The 22,963-nt window shown below is 38.3% G+C and overlaps 1 protein-coding gene across 3 annotated transcripts in view; it reads left to right on the top strand.

Moving 5' to 3' along the window:
• Positions 1 to 973: 973 nt before the first annotated feature.
• The window catches only part of LOC145263207 (uncharacterized), a 255,323-nt gene continuing 233,333 nt past the window's right edge, over positions 974 to 22,963 (top strand). For 2 of the 3 annotated variants that reach the window (XM_080120283.1, XM_080120281.1), the window contains exon 1: positions 1,095 to 1,233. The gene's annotated coding sequence lies outside the window, so the exon portion shown is untranslated. Of the gene's footprint in view, positions 1,239 to 22,963 lie in introns of all 3 variants that reach the window. The other variant, XM_080120282.1, reaches the window with a different exon arrangement.

Here is a 22,963-nt window from a genome sequence, read left to right as displayed (position 1 = left end):
ACTGTCAAATATCTCCATCGGACAATCCCTTCGTCGTTAAATCACATTCCATCCTACGAACACTTTGCCCCTCCTAATACAAGTTGTTAGTAGTAAATAAAATCGGTTCTCAACCTTCAATATTTGTCTGTCTTGAATTATATGGAGTCAGAATCTACACACTTCCAACGCTGTTCATTTCATGTATTCTTGGTTGTGGCCTCTATGGCATCCTTTCCCACCCCTAATCCTTTTCATAAAAACCGAGGTCATACACTCCACCGAAAATTAGGAAGTACGTTAGCCGACTATACCCGAACATTTTTTAAATATATATATTTTTATCTAATAGTTTACTGCGGGCTTCGAGTTCTTCTGATTTTCTTAAAACGTTAAACAGAGCAAAAATGTGAATTTATTTAACGAACGAGAAAAATATGTGAATTCATTTAGTGAACGAGAAAAAATGTGAATTCATTTAATGGACGAGAAAAATGGGAATTCATTTAATGAACGAGAAAAAAACGTTAATTCATTTATGAACGAAAAAATCGTGAATTAATTTAATAAACGAATAAAAAGTGAATTCGAATCTCGCGTTTATTAAATGAATTTCACACTTAAACGAGAAAAAATGTGAATTCATTTAATGAGAGGGAGGGGACGTGAATAAACGAGAAAAAAAAACGTGAACTCATTCAATGAACGAGAAAGAACGTGGATTCATTTAATAAACGATAAAAACGTGGATTCATTTTTATAAACGCGAGAAAAAAAAACAACAACCGTGAATTCATTTAATGAACATAAAAAACGTGAATTCATTTAATAAACGAAAACAAAAACATGAATTTATTTAATGAACAAAAAAACGTGAATTCATTTAATGAACGAAAAAAAAAAAACGTGAATTCATTTAATGAACGAGAAAAAACGTGAATTCATTTAATGAACGAGAAAAAAACGTGACTTCGAAGCTGGTTGCTATAGCAACGTGATACAATATGGTTTCCACTTTATGACAACATTCGAAAAGAACAGCAACAAAATATTAACGTGTCATCTTCCTTCGATTGACGACGTGAATTATGGAAGAGAAGAAAAAAAAATGACATCGTGAAAAGAAGAAATTATAAGAATTCATTTTGTTGTTGAACTTTTGGTTGCTGTTAAAGAAAAGCAAAAAGGAGATTCTTTTTTTATTTGAAAATATTTATACGCTTTTTATTCTGTTTTCACGGAGTATCAGCGAAGGTAAGGTTGGTATATTATTTGATTTTGGTTAATGTTTTCGGTAAAAGGCTTTCTTCATTCACCCCCTTAAGCCACAAAATAAAAAAGGTAAATGGTACCTTACACTACAACAGAACGCCGACCACTCTAATTTGGATTTTTAGAAGTATTCGAGGTCGCTGACAACGAATCTGATAATCAAACCCGTCACAAATTTACCATTTGCATGGTATGAACCCCTGGACCCTGGAGCTATTTTACGCCATTTCATCACCTTCAGTAGCGTTTTCTTACATGACGCGTTCGCATACACCTAGTGAAGTGACTTATCGCATTGCAGAGGAATCTTGAGCCGACATTTGAAATAACAAAGTTTTCAAAAAAAAAAAAAAAAAAAAAAAAATCTGATTCATTTTTTATGTTACATAGTTTTAAATGCTTTTTAATTGCGCGAACAAAAGTTTTCAGGCGTTTACAAAAACATTTTTATATTTTTCGTTCTTTTCTTGGGGGATATTCGATTATAGAACTTGTGTAGTTTAACAGGTGCTTCTGCAGTTTCATTAACCGTTTTTCCGTAAGTAACACACCGACATTTACCGAGTAGAATACTGCTTAACATTTCACAAAAATTCTGTTTACATTGGGGAGAGATCGCCATCACCGCCCCCCCCCTCCCCAATGTAAACAGAATTTTTGTGAAATGTTAAACGGTATTCCACTCAGTAGATGTCGGCGTATTACTTACGGAAAAGTAGTTAATTAAACTGCAGAAGTACCTGTTTAACTACACAAGTTCTATAATTAAATACCCCCTCAAATAAGAACAAAAAAACATAAAAATATGTTTTTGTAAACCACTCGTGAAAACTTACTTTTTTAGATGAATTCAAAAGCATTAAAAACTACAAAACACACCACTTTTTTCTTTTTTTTTTTTTTTTTAACTTTCTTGTTATTTCAAATGTCTGCTAAAGATTCCTCCGCGATGTGATAAGTCACTTCACTATAAGAAAACACTACTGAAGTGTTGTTTTTTTTTGTACTTGCGCAGAATATGAACCGGTAGATAATTTGAGACAAGATCTTCAAGTTGAATTCAAATTTTACAGTATTTTCTGTTTATTAAACTGTTAGGTGAAAGTACAAATTAGCTCACAAAAAAATATCCCCTTTCCTCATGTTAAGAATGTTTTCCAAAATAACGTTATTATTTCAGCACGGTCCGTATTCTGCATAAGTACCCTACCCCCTTTTTTACCCGACTATAATCCAACTGCAAACTGATCTTTTTCTTTTTTTTTTTTTTTTTTTTTTACATAGACGTCATCACTTATCAAGGCCGATAGGCCACTCAAGGATAAGGGTTAAAGAGTGTACAGTAGTCAAAAGGACAATATAGTAATCGATAGTAATGGAAGTTCGGTAAATTTGTTAACTTAAGTGGAACGGCTCATCAGAAACTTGTTCACGTTGGACTTGAAGACAACCATATTATAGACAGCTGGAAAGCAGGAAAACGGAAGACAATTCCGCAGGCGTGCAGTTCTAAGAAAACAATTCCTAAGTTTAAAGTTTTGTTCGATAAAAGTCAGTTTGAAGAAGCAACTATGTTTTTTTTTTTTTTTTTTTTTTTCAGAGAAATGAATACGATACTTATGCATTTATATTACCGTGATACTTTTTTTAAAATAGTATTTTCAAGTTAATCATATTGACACACCATTCCCGATGGGTCTTCAAAGTTAAGCAATGTTGAACCTGGTCAGTACTAAATGGGTGACCATTTGAGGCTTCCAGGTGCTGTATGTGCTCTCCGCTTATCTCGGCATTGTTTCCAGTCTTCTCCTTGCCACTGGACTCAAACAGTTCCGATTCAGGAGAGGTGTGGTTGGGATTACACAACCCTTGCCTCACAATTACATGCGCAGCTGTAGGGGGTATCCTTTGTCTTTCGAGACTGAAGGGAGGCATTGATTTTCAAGTTAAATGTCTTACATTCTCCGACATGAACAGAGATCAGAGTTGGGTCGGGCGTAAAGCTTGTGAAATATTGTTAAATGGTGACCCCCCCCCCCAACTCTGTCAGGAGTCCAATAACACAAAGTTAACAAGTATAAAAGGTTCCTTAGAAATTTAACAGTAAACAGAACATTCCCCCATCCCATCCCCGGAAGGAGGTGACGCTTTTAAATAACTAGTAACAGAATACATCATGTGCAAATCAAACTAGATAAAACTAGAGCCAAGAAAGTGACTAGGTTTTCCAAAGACAAAGATGAAATTGACCCCTCTTCGATCACCAACCTTCTAATGACATATAAGTCATTTTAACTGATTTTTATCACATAAATTCAAGTTTTACATTATCTTTTTTTTATTATCAAATTGTTAGGGGAATGTATAGAATAATTACAAAATACTCCCCCCCCCTGTTAAGAATGGCTTTCGAAATAATAACGCTATTATTTCAGCACAGTAACATAAGTGTTGGTTGGTTGTTTTGTATTATCAACCCTTCTCAGGTTATTTAATGCCGAATCCAAAGATTTTGAAGAAAAATTTTTTTAATAGAATATATTTGTTGTTTTCACGTCGGTTTCTATTTAACCCATAGTTGGGACCCTAACAGGTACTACCACTCCGGGTCAGAGTGAACCTGGGAGCAATGGCAATTAAAGGGTGGCTCCAGATTCCCCAAAGCCCACAAGCTGGGGCCTCACTACTGGAGATAGTTTAAGGTCATATCCAGGACCCCCATTGAGGGACTTTTACCCTCTGCAGGGGAGCAGTTGGCGTATTCTAATGCCCCACCGACAGGGCCAGTAACATAAGTGCATAAGTACCATAAATACATTATCCGGAAATGATTTTAAAAAAAAAATGATCCGCCAAAGTTAGTATAAAAAGACGAGGAGCAATTTTATTATGTGCGAGATTTTACATGAATTAATGGTCAACCCATGATATTTGGGGCTATATCAAAAGTAATAATTTACTTGTCTGTACATCCAGTGTCACAAAAAAAAAAACATTATCGCAAACATAAATTAATGAGAAACGAATTACCTCCCTTTATAGCCACTCTTTATTAATTAAAAATCATTAAAACCAAAAGTTAAAAAAAAAAAAAAAATAAAATAAATAACATGGCTGTCTGTTTATGGTTTCAGAATAGAAAATATCTGCAAAGTGTACATTTTCAAAAATAGAGGGGTGGATAGATAGATAAATAGTGTGTGTGAATTTAGGCAGCATGTTTTCATTTAAACACACGTTGTAATATAGCAATTAGCACTTCCGTTTAATTATTATTTTTTTAAAGTTAATTCATCTTTACGTATAATCATTCTTGTCTGTTAAATTGTTGTACATGTTGATGTCTTTTTGTTTCATTTTTTGTGAGTATATTTAAATGGCTAGTTTATTTTATAATTAAAAAAAGGTCATGTTGAGAGAAGACTAATTTTTTTATTATAGTTTCTTTTTAAAATTCAAAAAAATGTGCAAGTGAATTGACATCTGTTCCTTTATAATTTATATAACAAAAATATTCAGAAAAAAAAAATGTGTTGTGTGTTGAATTTTGCCCGACGTAACTACCCCCGACAAACCCGACAAGCTACTAAGTCTCATCCCTTTACAGTAGAGATCCCTAGGTGCAAGAAAGCCTTTTACTCCAATAGTTTCTTCTCCAGAACTGCGGGTCTTTGGAACTCCCTTCCGGGATTCTGCTTTCCCAACTGCAGTGATATGCAGAAGTTCAAGTGTAATGTTAACAAACATCTTTCTACTCTTCTCCCTTCATAATGACCCCGCTAATTAAGTCCCTAATAGTAGCCCCCTGCTTCAAAGTGGCACTGTGCCTTGTTTGGGGTGAAAATTGAATAAAAAAAAAAAAAGAAAATCTTTTTAGCTTAAAAAAGTTTTAAAAAATAATTTGATAAAAATTTGTTTCTAATTCGTCATTATTTGTTTTATCTTATTTTTTATTTATTTTATTTATAATGTGTTTTTAAAAATTTTCAACTAACCTGGAATTTCCACAGATTCTCCGGATCAAGCGTCTGAGTAAAGTGGAACTTAACAGAAGGCGCTGGATTATTTAAAAAAAAAAAAAAATTTCATAAGGTGAAGCGTTTTTTTTTTTTCTTTAAAAATGGACGGGACTTTTTAGGTTACTTGTATAAATAGTGGTCGTGCCGGTACTCACGCAGAATATGAATCAGACGTAACTCACCATCCGCTCAGCTCTGCTCGGAACATGACGTCTGGTTCTGATCATCGATCAATGCACGGCAAAGAAGCAGACGATCTTTGGGGAATGTATTGGAAGGAAAAAAAAAAAAAAAAATCAACGGGACCAGCTCAGCTGTGAGCTTCTCGACATTTATCTTTTCGAGTTTATGTGGTAATGACCGTTTTGTCTCCATTTTAAACCATATATCGGAAAGCTACCCGATTGGGTTGGCAAAGTTTCTTCCACATCCGGTCTTTTCTCACCCCACTTTAACATCGTCTAATGCGATCATAGAAAAGCTGGCATGTTCCGAGCAAAGCCAAGCCACCAGTTAGTTACGTCTGGTTCAAATTCCACGCAGATACAGGCACGGCCATTATTTATACATGTAACCAAAAAACTTCCGTCCATTTTTGAAGAAAAGAAAAAGAAACGCTTCACAGTATGAATTTTTTTTTAAAAAATAATCCAGCACCTTCTGTTAACGTGTTTGTGGTAGTACTCAGGGGAGGACACATGAAAAAAAAATCCATAAAGGCTTGGTGCAAGTTTGCTTCATTAGTGAAGGACTTCCTACGAAAAAAATTATCCATGGAGTAGAAGAAGTGGTAATCGGTTGGTGCAAGGTCAGGTGGATAAGGTGGATGGTACAAAGTCTTCCACCTGAATTGCTGTATGGTATCCCTGACCACTTGCGCAACATGCAGCCTGGCTTTGTCATGAAAAAAATATCACACCTTTGCAATTAACCAGTGCTGGTTTCTTCTAGCGCAATACCTGTTGCACGCATTTCAATTGCTGCGAGTGTAGGTCTCCAGTAACTAACCACTTGACTTGTCCAATAGACACAAAGTATAGTCTTGCGTGGATGCATAGTAGTGTTGAGACAATTAATCAGAATCGGAATCGGAAAAATTAATGTCTATTTTTCGATACCAAATCGATTCTTTTAGCTTTTTTTTTTTATTTTGTTTAAAGTAAAATCTTCCATTGCTGGTAATATTGATAAATTAGTAAATATTTATTGATTTTAAAATACTAGTGAAGCTAAAATCGATAGATCATTCTCCGCAAATGTATTTTGACGTTTAGGAAAATATCTGCATATTTAAAATGCGTTTTTACGAAAATCGGGAGAAATAACAATTCTATAGTTAAATAATTAGAGATTTATAGAATCGGAATCAGTAATTGTATCGGAATCGGGGAAAATATTGGAATCGTCCCATCATTAGTGCATAGGCGGTCTTGCAGTGTGAGAGACAGCATCCAACCAATGTCTTAGACACTTGGGAATTTCGTACAGAACCCACTTTTTATCACTGGTAAATACTCAGTTGACTAAGAATGTGGTAGTTCGCGAGGAAGCAAACAACCGTAAACAAAATCTCTAGACACTTCCATCCTTCTCACAGCTGTCTGGCTTATAACTGACTAGCGGGGGTGCACGGCATTGCCCGGGCGTTTGTAAGTGTGTGTTGAATAAAAAAAAAAAGTGATAGTAGGCAAGCAGGCTGGAACCTGTACCGCGAAGAGGGAAAAGAATGTGAAAAAAAGAATCGGTAATTAAAAGATGAAATAAAGAAAAGATAGAGAGAGAGGTGGGATCGAACTCAAACCATTACGCCATAGCGGATAGTTTAATGAATGAGTTGGTAATTAAGTTAGGAATCACGCAGACGCAGAAATGATAGCGGATAGCAAAATGAATGTCATGCACGCACAGAAATAAAGGTTGAAGGCCAGTTAAGCTTCCCACTTTTTGCCGTTTTATTTATTTGGTTCCCCATGGTGTCGAGGAAAACCAGCTCCTCCCAAAAAGGGGAACTCTGGCAGTGTCCAAACGAATAGAAATTGTCTGATATGAAGGGTTTCAAACCTAATTGCCTTTAAAACGTCCCGGCCAGGAAGGCCAGGCAGCTTTGTTTACTTCGATCAGTTTTCATTTTATTTATACGAGAAAGACAAACAAACACTGGAAATCAGGGATTTTTTTAAAAGTCGATGAAAATAAAGATAGACGATGTCTGTTCGCAAATCGGAGATATTACGATCTAGGAAGTATAAGGAAAGTGCTCCATAAATGTAACCGAAGCGAGAAGGCCGAGGAAAAAGCCTTTTGCGGACGTACAAAAACACTTGCGCCCATTTTTGTTTTCATACTAGCAGGGGGTACCTGGCGTTTCCCGAGTGTTTGGAGGTGTGTGTGTTGGGGGGATAGATCAAAACAACCCTGTTTAAAAAAAAGAAAAAACGTTGGCCGGATGGAGGTGTAAAAGAAAAAAAAAAGTTTTAGTAGTTAAGTAGACTTGAACCCCAAAGCCTTGACGCGGAGGTGGAAACGAAATGGAAAAAAAACCCTGAGACCTAACCACCTCAAAATAAGTTAAGCAGAGGGAATATGGTAAAGAAAAAGGTGATTACACATGAATGACTAGTCTGGTGGAAGATAAAAAATCCAGTGACGGTAAAATCCAAATGTAAAACTTCAAGAAAGTTAAAAGAATTTCCATTTGTACAAGTAAAATCCAAGGAAATCCCGTAATTGGAAGAAGATGGTCCATAATAATCCAAAGGCAGAAATCCATGGAATAATTCACAAACATGTACAAGGAAAAAAAAAAAAATATTAATAAAAGAAAAATAAGGTGTGCTTTTCACTCTACCTCCGAGACATAACTATAAATAAAAAGATCTAGGAAGAAAAAAGAGAGAGATAAAAAAAATGATAAAGTTAAATATAAAATAAAGGGAAGCGAAAGTCAAAACGACCCAGACAGGAAATGTTAAAGGCGCAAAAATATATATAGGGCAAAATAATATAGGTCAACTGAAATGTACAGGTTATCACTTTAAAAAAAATGTCAGCAAGAGTTATTAAACGACACTAAAAGGAAAATAAAAAATAAAAAAGGAAAATAAAAATAAATAAATATATAAAAAATAAATAGAAAATAAAGAATAAATAATTAAATAAATATTATATAATAAAAAATAAAATATAAAATATAATATATAATATAAAATAAAATAAAATAAGAAAAGAATAAAGATAAAAAATAAAAATTATTTAAAGGAGAAGAAGGCGGCCGGTATCTGCAATTTCAGAAAAAAAAAAAAAAGTAAGTAAATTCATATAGTAAAATTTAAGTAAATATACATACAAGATATGAAAGTGTGGGTAGATTGATATGTTATATATATATGTATATGTATATATAATCTTGCAGCTAGAGTTAGAATCTACGGATAATTAGTTTTAAAATGTATCTATTCAAAGATGGCGAGCAAGGGAGAAAGCGCTAATTAACAGTCTATGCAGAAATGGCAAAGACTTCAAAACAAAACGTTTGTTTTCTTCTGTGATTTCAATTTTTATTTATATATTTTTATTATTGTCTTGCCAATGAAATTTCCACAGATACAATTTCTTTTAGTCTTCCGACTAATTACGATAATTACAACAGAATATTATTAGGATGAAACTCAAAACCATTGTCTGTTTTCTCACATACAAAAAAAAAAATTTTTCCATATTTTGCCAAAGTTTTTTTGTATATTTCATCCGAGAAATAAAAATGATTAAAAAGAAAAACAATACAAAATATGAAAATCCAATTAGTTTTTATTTTATTTTTACATAAAAGTTTTATTGTTCTATTCGTAAAAAAAAACAAAAAAACTTTCTGTTTGAAAAATGTATCTTTTTGCGTTCTTAAACATGCAGCATTGCCTAACCATTTTGTAAACGTGTAGCATTGCCTAACTATTTCTATAGATTTAAACGAACATTTACAAGAGGACATTTTAGTTTTGCAATCGAAGACTGCATGGCAATCAGTTGATATAAAAAGAAATTCTGTTTCCTCATTTTTTGCATCATTTACAATTTCTTAGGTATGCGGCACCACCTAACCATTTCTTAGGTATGCGGCACCACCTAACCATTTCTTACGTATGCATCACCACCAAACCATTTCTTAGGTATGTGGCACCACCTAACCATTTCTTAGGTATGTGGCACCACCTAACCATTTCTTAGGTATGCATCACCACCTAACCATTTCTTACGTATGCATCACCACCTAACCATTTCTTAGGTATGCATCACCACCTAACCATTTCTTATGTATGTGGCACCACCTAACAATTTCTTAGGTATGTGGCACCACCTAACCATTTCTTAGGTATGCATCACCACCTAACCATTTCTTAGGCATGCATCACCACCTAACCATTTCTTAGGTATGCGGCACCACCTAACCATTTCTTAGGTATGCATCACCACCTAACCATTTCTTAGGTATGCATCACCACCTAACCATTTCTTAGGCATGCATCACCACCTAACCATTTCTTATGTATGTGGCACCACCTAACCATTTCTTATGTATGTGGCACCACCTAACCATTTCTTAGGCATGCATCACCACCTAACCATTTCTTAGGCATGCATCACCACCTAACCATTTCTTACGTATGCATCACCACCTAACCATTTCTTATGTATGTGGCACCACCTAACCATTTCTTAGGTATGTGGCACCACCTAACCATTTCTTAGGTATGCATCACCACCTAACCATTTCTTAGGCATGCATCACCACCTAACCATTTCTTAGGTATGTGGCACCACCTAACCATTTCTTAGGTATGTGGCACCACCTAACCATTTCTTACGTATGCATCACCACCTAACCATTTCTTAGGTATGCATCACCACCTAACCATTTCTTAGGTATGTGGCACCACCTAACCATTTCTTAGGTATGTGGCACCACCTAACCATTTCTTAGGTATGTGGCACCACCTAACAATTTCTTAGGTATGTGGCACCACCTAACAATTTCTTAGGTATGCATCACAACCTAACCATTTCTTAGGTATGCATCACCACCTAACCATTTCTTAGGTATGCATCACCACCTAACCATTTCTTAGGTATGTGGCACCACCTAACCATTTCTTAGGTATGTGGCACCACCTAACCATTTCTTAGGTATGTGGCACCACCTAACCATTTCTTAGGTATGTGGCACCACCTAACTATTTTTTAGGTATGTGGTACCACCTAACCATTTCTTAGGCATGCATCACCACCTAACCATTTCTTACGTATGCATCACCACCTAACCATTTCTTAGGTATGCATCACCACCTAACCATTTCTTAGGTATGTGGCACCACCTAACCATTTCTTAGGTATGTGGCACCACCTAACCATTTCTTAGGTATGTGGCACCACCTAACCATTTCTTAGGTATGTGGCACCACCTAACCATTTCTTAGGTATGCATCACCACCTAACCATTTCTTACGTATGCATCACCACCTAACCATTTCTTAGGTATGCATCACCACCTAACCATTTTTTAGGTATGCATCACCACCTAACCATTTCTTAGGTATGCATCACCACCTAACCATTTCTTACGTATGCATCACGACCTAACAATTTCTTAGGTATGCATCACCACCTAACCATTTCTTAGGTATGCATCACCACCTAACCATTTCTTAGGTATGCATCACCACCTAACCATTTCTTAGGTATGCATCACCACCTAACCATTTCTTAGGTATGCATCACCACCTAACCATTTCTTAGGTATGCATCACCACCTAACCATTTCTTAGGTATGCATCACCACCTAACCATTTCTTAGGTATGCATCACCACCTAACCATTTCTTATGTATGTGGCACCACCTAACCATTTCTTAGGTATGCATCACCACCTAACCATTTCTTACGTATGCATCACCACCTAACCATTTCTTAGGTATGCATCACCACCTAACCATTTCTTAGGTATGCATCACCACCTAACCATTTCTTACGTATGCATCACCACCTAACCATTTCTTAGGTATGCATCACCACCTAACCATTTCTTAGGCATGCATCACCACCTAACCATTTCTTATGTATGTGGCACCACCTAACCATTTCTTAGGTATGTGGCACAACCTAACAATTTCTTAGGCATGCATCACCACCTAACCATTTCTTAGGCATGCATCACCACCTAACCATTTCTTACGTATGCATCACCACCTAACCATTTCTTATGTATGTGGCACCACCTAACCATTTCTTAGGTATGTGGCACCACCTAACAATTTCTTAGGTATGCATCACCACCTAACCATTTCTTAGGCATGCATCACCACCTAACCATTTCTTAGGTATGTGGCACCACCTAACCATTTCTTAGGTATGTGGCACCACCTAACCATTTCTTAGGCATGCATCACCACCTAACCATTTCTTACGTATGCATCACCACCTAACCATTTCTTAGGTATGCATCACCACCTAACCATTTCTTAGGTATGTGGCACCACCTAACCATTTCTTAGGTATGTGGCACCACCTAACCATTTCTTACGTATGCATCACCACCTAACCATTTCTTAGGTATGTGGCACCACCTAACCATTTCTTAGGTATGCATCACAACCTAACAATTTCTTAGGTATGAATCACCACCTAACCATTTCTTAGGTATGCATCACCACCTAACCATTTCTTAGGTATGTGGCACCACCTAACCATTTCTTAGGTATGTGGCACCACCTAACCATTTCTTAGGTATGTGGCACCACCTAACTATTTCTTAGGTATGTGGCACCACCTAACCATTTCTTAGGCATGCATCACCACCTAACCATTTCTTACGTATGCATCACCACCTAACCATTTCTTAGGTATGCATCACCACCTAACCATTTCTTAGGTATGTGGCACCACCTAACCATTTCTTAGGTATGTGGCACCACCTAACCATTTCATAGGTATGTGGCACCACCTAACAATTTCTTAGGTATGTGGCACCACCTAACCATTTCTTAGGCATGCATCACCACATAACCATTTCTTACGTATGCATCACCACCTAACCATTTCTTACGTATGCATCACCACCTAACCATTTCTTAGGTATGTGGCACCACCTAACCATTTCTTAGGTATGCATCACCACCTAACCATTTCTTAGGTATGTGGCACCACCTAACCATTTCTTAGGTATGTGGCACCACCTAACCATTTCTTAGGTATGCATCACCACCTAACCATTTCTTAGGTATGCATCACCACCTAACAATTTCTTAGGTATGCATCACCACCTAACCATTTCTTAGGTATGCATCACCACCTAACAATTTCTTAGGTATGCATCACCACCTAACAATTTCTTAGGTATGCATCACCACCTAACCATTTCTTAGGTATGCATCACCACCTAACCATTTCTTAGGTATGTGGCACCACCTAACAATTTCTTATGTATGCATCACCACCTAACCATTTCTTAGGTATGTGGCACCACCTAACCATTTCTTAGGTATGTGGCACCACCTAACCATTTCTTAGGTATGCATCACCACCTAACCATTTCTTAGGTATGCATCACCACCTAACAATTTCTTAGGTATGCATCACCACCTAACCATTCCTTAGGTATGCATCACCACCTAACAATTTCTTAGGTATGCATCACCACCTAACAATTTCTTAGGTATGCATCACCACCTAACCATTTCTTAGGTATGCATCACCACCTAACCATTTCTTAGGTATGTGGCACCACCTAACAATTTCTTATGTATGCATCACCACCTAACCATTTCTTAGGTATGTGGCACCACCTAACCATTTCTTACGTATGCATCACCACCTAACCATTTCTTAGGTATGTGGCACCACCTAACCATTTCTTAGGTATGCATCACCACCTAACCATTTCTTAGGTACGCATCACCACCTAACCATTTCTTAGGTATGCATCACCACCTAACAATTTCTTAGGTATGCATCACCACCTAACCATTTCTTACGTATGCATCACCACCTAACAATTTCTTAGGTATGCATCACCACCTAACCATTTCTTAGGTATGCATCACTACCTAACCATTTCTTAGGTATGCATCACCACCTAACCATTTCTAAGGGATGCATCACTACCTAACAATTTCTTACGTATGCATCACCACCTAACCATTTCTTAGGTATGCATCACCACCTAACCATTTCTTAGGTATGCATCACCACCTAACCATTTCTTAGGTATGCATCACCACCTAACCATTTCTTAGGTATGCATCACCACCTAACCATTTCTTAGGTATGCATCACCACCTAACCATTTCTTAGGTATGCATCACCACCTAACCATTTCTTAGGTATGCATCACCACCTAACCATTTCTTAGGTATGCATCACCACCTAACAATTTCTTAGGTATGCATCACCACCTAACCATTTCTTAGGTATGCATCACCACCTAACAATTTCTTAGGTATGCATCACCACCTAACCATTTCTTAGGTATGCATCACCACCTAACAATTTCTTAGGTATGCATCACCACCTAACCATTTCTTACGTATGCATCACCACCTAACCATTTCTTAGGTATGCATCACCACCTAAAAATTTCTTACGTATGCATCACCACCTAACCATTTCTTCGGTATGCATCACCACCTAACACTTTCTTAGGTATGCATCACCACCTAACCATTTCTTAGGTATGCATCACCACCTAACCATTTCTTAGGTATGCATCACCACCTAACCATTTCTTAGGTATGCATCACCACCTAACAATTTCTTAGGTATGCATCACCACCTAACCATTTCTTAGGTATGCATCACCACCTAACAATTTGTTACGTATGCATCACCACCTAACCATTTCTTAGGTATGCATCACCACCTAACCATTTCTTAGGTATGCATCACCACCTAACCATTTCTTAGGTATGCATCACCACCTAACCATTTCTTAGGTATGCATCACCACCTAACCATTTCTAAGGTATGCATCACCACCTAACCATTTCTTACGTATGCATCACCACCTAACCATTTCTTAGGTATGCATCACCACCTAACCATTTCTTACGTATGCATCACCACCTAACCATTTCTTACGTATGCATCACCACCTAACCATTTCTTAGGTATGCATCACCACCTAACCATTTCTAAGGTATGCATCACCACCTAACCATTTCTTAGGTATGCATCACCACCTAACCATTTCTTACGTATGCATCACCACCTAACCATTTCTTAGGTATGCATCACCACCTAAAAATTTCTTACGTATGCATCACCACTTAACCATTTCTTAGGTATGCATCACCACCTAACCATTTCTTATGTATGCATCACCACCTAACCATTTCTTACGTATGCATCACCACCTAACCATTTCTTAGGTATGCATCACCACCTAACCATTTCTTAGGTATGCATCACCACCTAACAATTTCTTAGGTATGCATCACCACCTAACCATTTCTTACGTATGCATCACCACCTAACAATTTGTTACGTATGCATCACCAGCTAACCATTTCTTAGGTATGCATCACCACCTAACCATTTCTTAGGTATGCATCACCACCTAACCATTTCTTAGGTATGCATCACCACCTAACCATTTCTTAGGTATGCATCACCACCTAACCCTTTCTTAGGTATGCATCACCACCTAACCATTTCTTAGGTATGCATAACCACCTAACCATTTCTTAGGTATGCATCACCACCTAACCATTTCTTAGGTATGCATCACCACCTAACCATTTCTTAGGTATGCATCACCACCTAACCATTTCTTAGGTATGCATCACCACCTAACCATTTCTTAGGTATGCATCACCACCTAACAATTTCTTAGGTATGCATCACCACCTAACCATTTCTTAGGTATGCATCACCACCTAACAATTTCTTATGTATGCATCACCACCTAACCATTTCTTAGGTATGCATCACCACCTAACAATTTCTTAGGTATGCATCACCACCTAACAATTTCTTATGTATGCATCACCACCTAACAATTTCTTAGGTATGTGGCACCACCTAACCATTTCTTAGGTATGCATCACCACCTAACCATTTCTTAGGCATGCATCACCACCTAACCATTTCTTAGGTATGCGGCACCACCTAACCATTTCTTAGGTATGCATCACCACCTAACCATTTCTTAGGTATGCATCACCACCTAACCATTTCTTAGGCATGCATCACCACCTAACCATTTCTTATGTATGTGGCACCACCTAACCATTTCTTATGTATGTGGCACCACCTAACCATTTCTTAGGCATGCATCACCACCTAACCATTTCTTAGGCATGCATCACCACCTAACCATTTCTTACGTATGCATCACCACCTAACCATTTCTTATGTATGTGGCACCACCTAACCATTTCTTAGGTATGTGGCACCACCTAACCATTTCTAAGGTATGCATCACCACCTAACCATTTCTTAGGCATGCATCACCACCTAACCATTTCTTAGGTATGTGGCACCACCTAACCATTTCTTAGGTATGTGGCACCACCTAACCATTTCTTACGTATGCATCACCACCTAACCATTTCTTAGGTATGCATCACCACCTAACCATTTCTTAGGTATGAGGCACCACCTAACCATTTCTTAGGTATGTGGCACCACCTAACCATTTCTTAGGTATGTGGCACCACCTAACAATTTCTTAGGTATGTGGCACCACCTAACAATTTCTTAGGTATGCATCACAACCTAACCATTTCTTAGGTATGCATCACCACCTAACCATTTCTTAGGTATGCATCACCACCTAACCATTTCTTAGGTATGTGGCACCACCTAACCATTTCTTAGGTATGTGGCACCACCTAACCATTTCTTAGGTATGTGGCACCACCTAACCATTTCTTAGGTATGTGGCACCACCTAACCATTTCTTAGGTATGCATCACCACCTAACCATTTCTTACGTATGCATCACCACCTAACCATTTCTTAGGTATGCATCACCACCTAACCATTTCTTAGGTATGCATCACCACCTAACCATTTCTTAGGTATGCATCACCACCTAACCATTTCTTACGTATGCATCACGACCTAACAATTTCTTAGGTATGCATCACCACCTAACCATTTCTTAGGTATGCATCACCACCTAACCATTTCTTAGGTATGCATCACCACCTAACCATTTCTTAGGTATGCATCACCACCTAACCATTTCTTAGGTATGCATCACCACCTAACCATTTCTTAGGTATGCATCACCACCTAACCATTTCTTAGGTATGCATCACCACCTAACCATTTCTTAGGTATGCATCACCACCTAACCATTTCTTACGTATGCATCACCACCTAACCATTTCTTATGTATGTGGCACCACCTAACCATTTCTTAGGTATGCATCACCACCTAACCATTTCTTACGTATGCATCACCACCTAACCATTTCTTAGGTATGCATCACCACCTAACCATTTCTTACGTATGCATCACCACCTAACCATTTCTTAGGTATGCATCACCACCTAACCATTTCTTAGGCATGCATCACCACCTAACCATTTCTTATGTATGTGGCACCACCTAACCATTTCTTAGGTATGTGGCACAACCTAACAATTTCTTAGGCATGCATCACCACCTAACCATTTCTTAGGCATGCATCACCACCTAACCATTTCTTACGTATGCATCACCACCTAACCATTTCTTATGTATGTGGCACCACCTAACCATTTCTTAGGAATGTGGCACCACCTAACAATTTCTTAGGTATGCATCACCACCTAACCATTTCTTAGGCATGCATCACCACCTAACCATTTCTTAGGTATGTGGCACCACCTAACCATTTCTTAGGTATGTGGCACCACCTAACCATTTCTTAGGCATGCATCACCACCTAACCATTTCTTACGTATGCATCACCACCTAACCATTTCTTAGGTATGCATCACCACCTAACCATTTCTTAGGTATGTGGCACCACCTAACCATTTCTTAGGTATGTGGCACCACCTAACCATTTCTTACGTATGCATCACCACCTAACCATTTCTTAGGTATGTGGCACCACCTAACCATTTCTTAGGTATGCATCACAACCTAACAATTTCTTAGGTATGAATCACCACCTAACCATTTCTTAGGTATGCATCACCACCTAACCATTTCTTAGGTATGTGGCACCACCTAACCATTTCTTAGGTATGTGGCACCACCTAACCATTTCTTAGGTATGTGGCACCACCTAACTATTTCTTAGGTATGTGGCACCACCTAACCATTTCTTAGGCATGCATCACCACCTAACCATTTCTTACGTATGCATCACCACCTAACCATTTCTTAGGTATGCATCACCACCTAACCATTTCTTAGGTATGTGGCACCACCTAACCATTTCTTAGGTATGTGGCACCACCTAACCATTTCATAGGTATGTGGCACCACCTAACAATTTCTTAGGTATGTGGCACCACCTAACCATTTCTTAGGCATGCATCACCACCTAACCATTTCTTACGTATGCATCACCACCTAACCATTTCTTACGTATGCATCACCACCTAACCATTTCTTAGGTATGTGGCACCACCTAACCATTTCTTAGGTATGCATCACCACCTAACCATTTCTTAGGTATGTGGCACCACCTAACCATTTCTTAGGTATGTGGCACCACCTAACCATTTCTTAGGTATGCATCACCACCTAACCATTTCTTAGGTATGCATCACCACCTAACAATCTCTTAGGTATGCATCACCACCTAACCATTTCTTAGGTATGCATCACCACCTAACAATTTCTTAGGTATGCATCACCACCTAACAATTTCTTAGGTATGCATCACCACCTAACCATTTCTTAGGTATGCATCACCACCTAACCATTTCTTAGGTATGTGGCACCACCTAACAATTTCTTATGTATGCATCACCACCTAACCATTTCTTAGGTATGTGGCACCACCTAACCATTTCTTAGGTATGTGGCACCACCTAACCATTTCTTAGGTATGCATCACCACCTAACCATTTCTTAGGTATGCATCACCACCTAACAATTTCTTAGGTATGCATCACCACCTAACCATTCCTTAGGTATGCATCACCACCTAACAATTTCTTAGGTATGCATCACCACCTAACAATTTCTTAGGTATGCATCACCACCTAACCATTTCTTAGGTATGCATCACCACCTAACCATTTCTTAGGTATGTGGCACCACCTAACAATTTCTTATGTATGCATCACCACCTAACCATTTCTTAGGTATGTGGCACCACCTAACCATTTCTTACGTATGCATCACCACCTAACCATTTCTTAGGTATGTGGCACCACCTAACCATTTCTTAGGTATGCATCACCACCTAACCATTTCTTAGGTATGCATCACCATCTAACCATTTCTTAGGTATGCATCACCACCTAACAATTTCTTAGGTATGCATCACCACCTAACCATTTCTTACGTATGCATCAACACCTAACAATTTCTTAGGTATGCATCACCACCTAACCATTTCTTAGGTATGCATCACTACCTAACCATTTCTTAGGTATGCATCACCACCTAACCATTTCTAAGGGATGCATCACTACCTAACAATTTCTTACGTATGCATCACCACCTAACCATTTCTTAGGTATGCATCACCACCTAACCATTTCTTAGGTATGCATCACCACCTAACCATTTCTTAGGTATGCATCACCACCTAACCATTTCTTAGGTATGCATCACCACCTAACCATTTCTTAGGTATGCATCACCACCTAACCATTTCTTAGGTATGCATCACCACCTAACCATTTCTTAGGTATGCATCACCACCTAACCATTTCTTAGGTATGCATCACCACCTAACAATTTCTTAGGTATGCATCACCACCTAACCATTTCTTAGGTATGCATCACCACCTAACAATTTCTTAGGTATGCATCACCACCTAACCATTTCTTAGGTATGCATCACCACCTAACAATTTCTTAGGTATGCATCACCACCTAACCATTTCTTACGTATGCCTCACCACCTAACCATTTCTTAGGTATGCATCACCACCTTACAATTTCTTACGTATGCATCACCACCTAACCATTTCTTAGGTATGCATCACCACCTAACCATTTCTAAGGTATGCATCACCACCTAACCATTTCTTAGGTATGCATCACCACCTAACCATTTCTTAGGTATGCATCACCACCTAACCATTTCTTAGGTATGCATCACCACCTTACCATTTCTTAGGTATGCATCACCACCTAACCATTTCTTAGGTATGCATCACCACCTAACATTTTCTTAGGTATGCATCACCACCTAACCATTTCTTAGGTATGCATCACCACCTAACAATTTCTTAGGTATGCATCACCACCTAACAATTTCTTAGGTATGCATCACCACCTAACAATTTCTTAGGTATGCATCACCACCTAACCATTTCTTACGTATGCATCACCACCTAACAATTTCTTACGTATGCATCACCACCTAACCATTTCTTAGGTATGCATCACCACCTAACAATTTCTTAGGTATGCATCACCACCTAACAATTTCTAAGGTATGCATCACCACCTAACCATTTCTTAGGTATGCATCACCACCTAACCATTTCTTAGGTATGCATCACCACCTAACAATTTCTTACGTATGCATCACCACCTAACCATTTCTTAGGTATGCATCACCACCTAAAAATTTCTTACGTATGCATCACCACCTAACCATTTCTTCGGTATGCATCACCACCTAACACTTTCTTAGGTATGCATCACCACCTAACCATTTCTTAGGTATGCATCACCACCTAACCATTTCTTAGGTATGCATCACCACCTAACCATTTCTTAGGTATGCATCACCACCTAACAATTTCTTAGGTATGCATCACCACCTAACCATTTCTTAGGTATGCATCACCACCTAACAATTTGTTACGTATGCATCACCACCTAACCATTTCTTAGGTATGCATCACCACCTAACCATTTCTTAGGTATGCATCACCACCTAACCATTTCTTAGGTATGCATCACCACCTAACCATTTCTTAGGTATGCATCACCACCTAACCATTTCTAAGGTATGCATCACCACCTAACCATTTCTTACGTATGCATGACCACCTAACCATTTCTTAGGTATGCATCACCACCTAACCATTTCTTAGGTATGCATCACCACCTAACCATTTCTTACGTATGCATCACCACCTAACCATTTCTTACGTATGCATCACCACCTAAACATTTCTTAGGTATGCATCACCACCTAACCATTTCTAAGGTATGCATCACCACCTAACCATTTCTTAGGTATGCATCACCACCTAACCATTTCTTACGTATGCATCACCACCTAACCATTTCTTAGGTATGCATCACCACCTAAAAATTTCTTACGTATGCATCACCACCTAACCATTTCTTAGGTATGCATCACCACCTAACCATTTCTTATGTATGCATCACCACCTAACCATTTCTTACGTATGCATCACCACCTAACCATTTCTTAGGTATGCATCACCACCTAACCATTTCTTAGGTATGCATCACCACCTAACAATTTCTTAGGTATGCATCACCACCTAACCATTTCTTACGTATGCATCACCACCTAACAATTTGTTACGTATGCATCACCAGCTAACCATTTCTTAGGTATGCATCACCACCTAACCATTTCTTAGGTATGCATCACCACCTAACCATTTCTTAGGTATGCATCACCACCTAACCATTTCTTAGGTATGCATCACCACCTAACCCTTTCTTAGGTATGCATCACCACCTAACCATTTCTTAGGTATGCATAACCACCTAACCATTTCTTAGGTATGCATCACCACCTAACCATTTCTTAGGTATGCATCACCACCTAACCATTTCTTAGGTATGCATCACCACCTAACCATTTCTTAGGTATGCATCACCACCTAACCATTTCTTAGGTATGCATCACCACCTAACAATTTCTTAGGTATGCATCACCACCTAACCATTTCTTAGGTATGCATCACCACCTAACAATTTCTTATGTATGCATCACCACCTAACCATTTCTTAGGTATGCATCACCACCTAACAATTTCTTAGGTATGCATCACCACCTAACAATTTCTTATGTATGCATCACCACCTAACAATTTCTTAGGTATGCATCACCACCTAACAATTTCTTAGGTATGCATCACCACCTAACCATTTCTTAGGTATGCATCACCACCTAACCATTTCTAAGGTATGCATCACCACCTAACAATTTCTTACGTATGCATCACCACCTAACCATTTCTTAGGTATGCATCACCACCTAAAAATTTCTTACGTATGCATCACCACCTTACCATTTCTTAGGTATGCATCACCACCTAACAATTTCTTAGGTATGCATCACCACCTAACCATTTCTTAGGTATGCATCACCACCTAACCATTTCTTAGGTATGCATCACCACCTAACCATTTCTTAGGTATGCATCACCACCTAACAATTTCTTAGGTATGCATCACCACCTAACCATTTCTTAGGTATGCATCACCACCTAACAATTTGTTACGTATGCATCACCACCTAACCATTTCTTAGGTATGCATCACCACCTAATCATTTCTTAGGTATGCATCACCACCTAACCATTTCTTAGGTATGCATCACCACCTAACCATTTCTAAGGTATGCATCACCACCTAACCATTTCTTACGTATGCATCACCACCTAACCATTTCTTAGGTATGCATCACCACCTAACCATTTCTTAGGTATGCATCACCACCTAACCATTTCTTACGTATGCATCACCACCTAACCATTTCTTACGTATGCATCACCACCTAACCATTTCTTAGGTATGCATCACCACCTAACCATTTCTTAGGTATGCATCACCACCTAACCATTTCTTAGGTATGCATCACCACCTAACCATTTCTTAGGTATGCATCACCACCTAACCATTTCTTACGTATGCATCACCACCTAACCATTTCTTAGGTATGCATCACCACCTAAAAATTTCTTACGTATGCATCACCACCTAACCATTTCTTAGGTATGCATCACCACCTAACAATTTCTTAGGTATGCATCACCACCTAACCATTTCTTAGGTATGCATCACCACCTAACTATTTCTTACGTATGCATCACCACCTAACCATTTCTTAGGTATGCATCACCACCTAACCATTTCTTAGGTATGCATCACCACCTAACAATTTCTTAGGTATGCATCACCACCTAACCATTTCTTACGTATGCATCACCACCTAACAATTTGTTACGTATGCATCACCAGCTAACCATTTCTTAGGTATGCATCACCACCTAACCATTTCTTAGGTATGCATCACCACCTAACCATTTCTTAGGTATGCATCACCACCTAACCATTTCTTAGGTATGCATCACCACCTAACCCTTTCTTAGGTATGCATCACCACCTAACCATTTCTTAGGTATGCATAACCACCTAACCATTTCTTAGGTATGCATCACCACCTAACCATTTCTTAGGTATGCATCACCACCTAACCATTTCTTAGGTATGCATAACCACCTAACCATTTCTTAGGTATGCATCACCACCTAACCATTTCTTAGGTATGCATCACCACCTAACAATTTCTTAGGTATGCATCACCA

The sequence above is a fragment of the Euprymna scolopes genome, chromosome 38, assembly GCF_053919585.1.
Source record: "Euprymna scolopes isolate OS-2025 chromosome 38, ASM5391958v1, whole genome shotgun sequence".
NCBI classification, from domain to species: domain Eukaryota; kingdom Metazoa; phylum Mollusca; class Cephalopoda; order Sepiida; family Sepiolidae; genus Euprymna; species Euprymna scolopes.
This window is presented reverse-complemented; position numbering and strand designations above follow the sequence as displayed.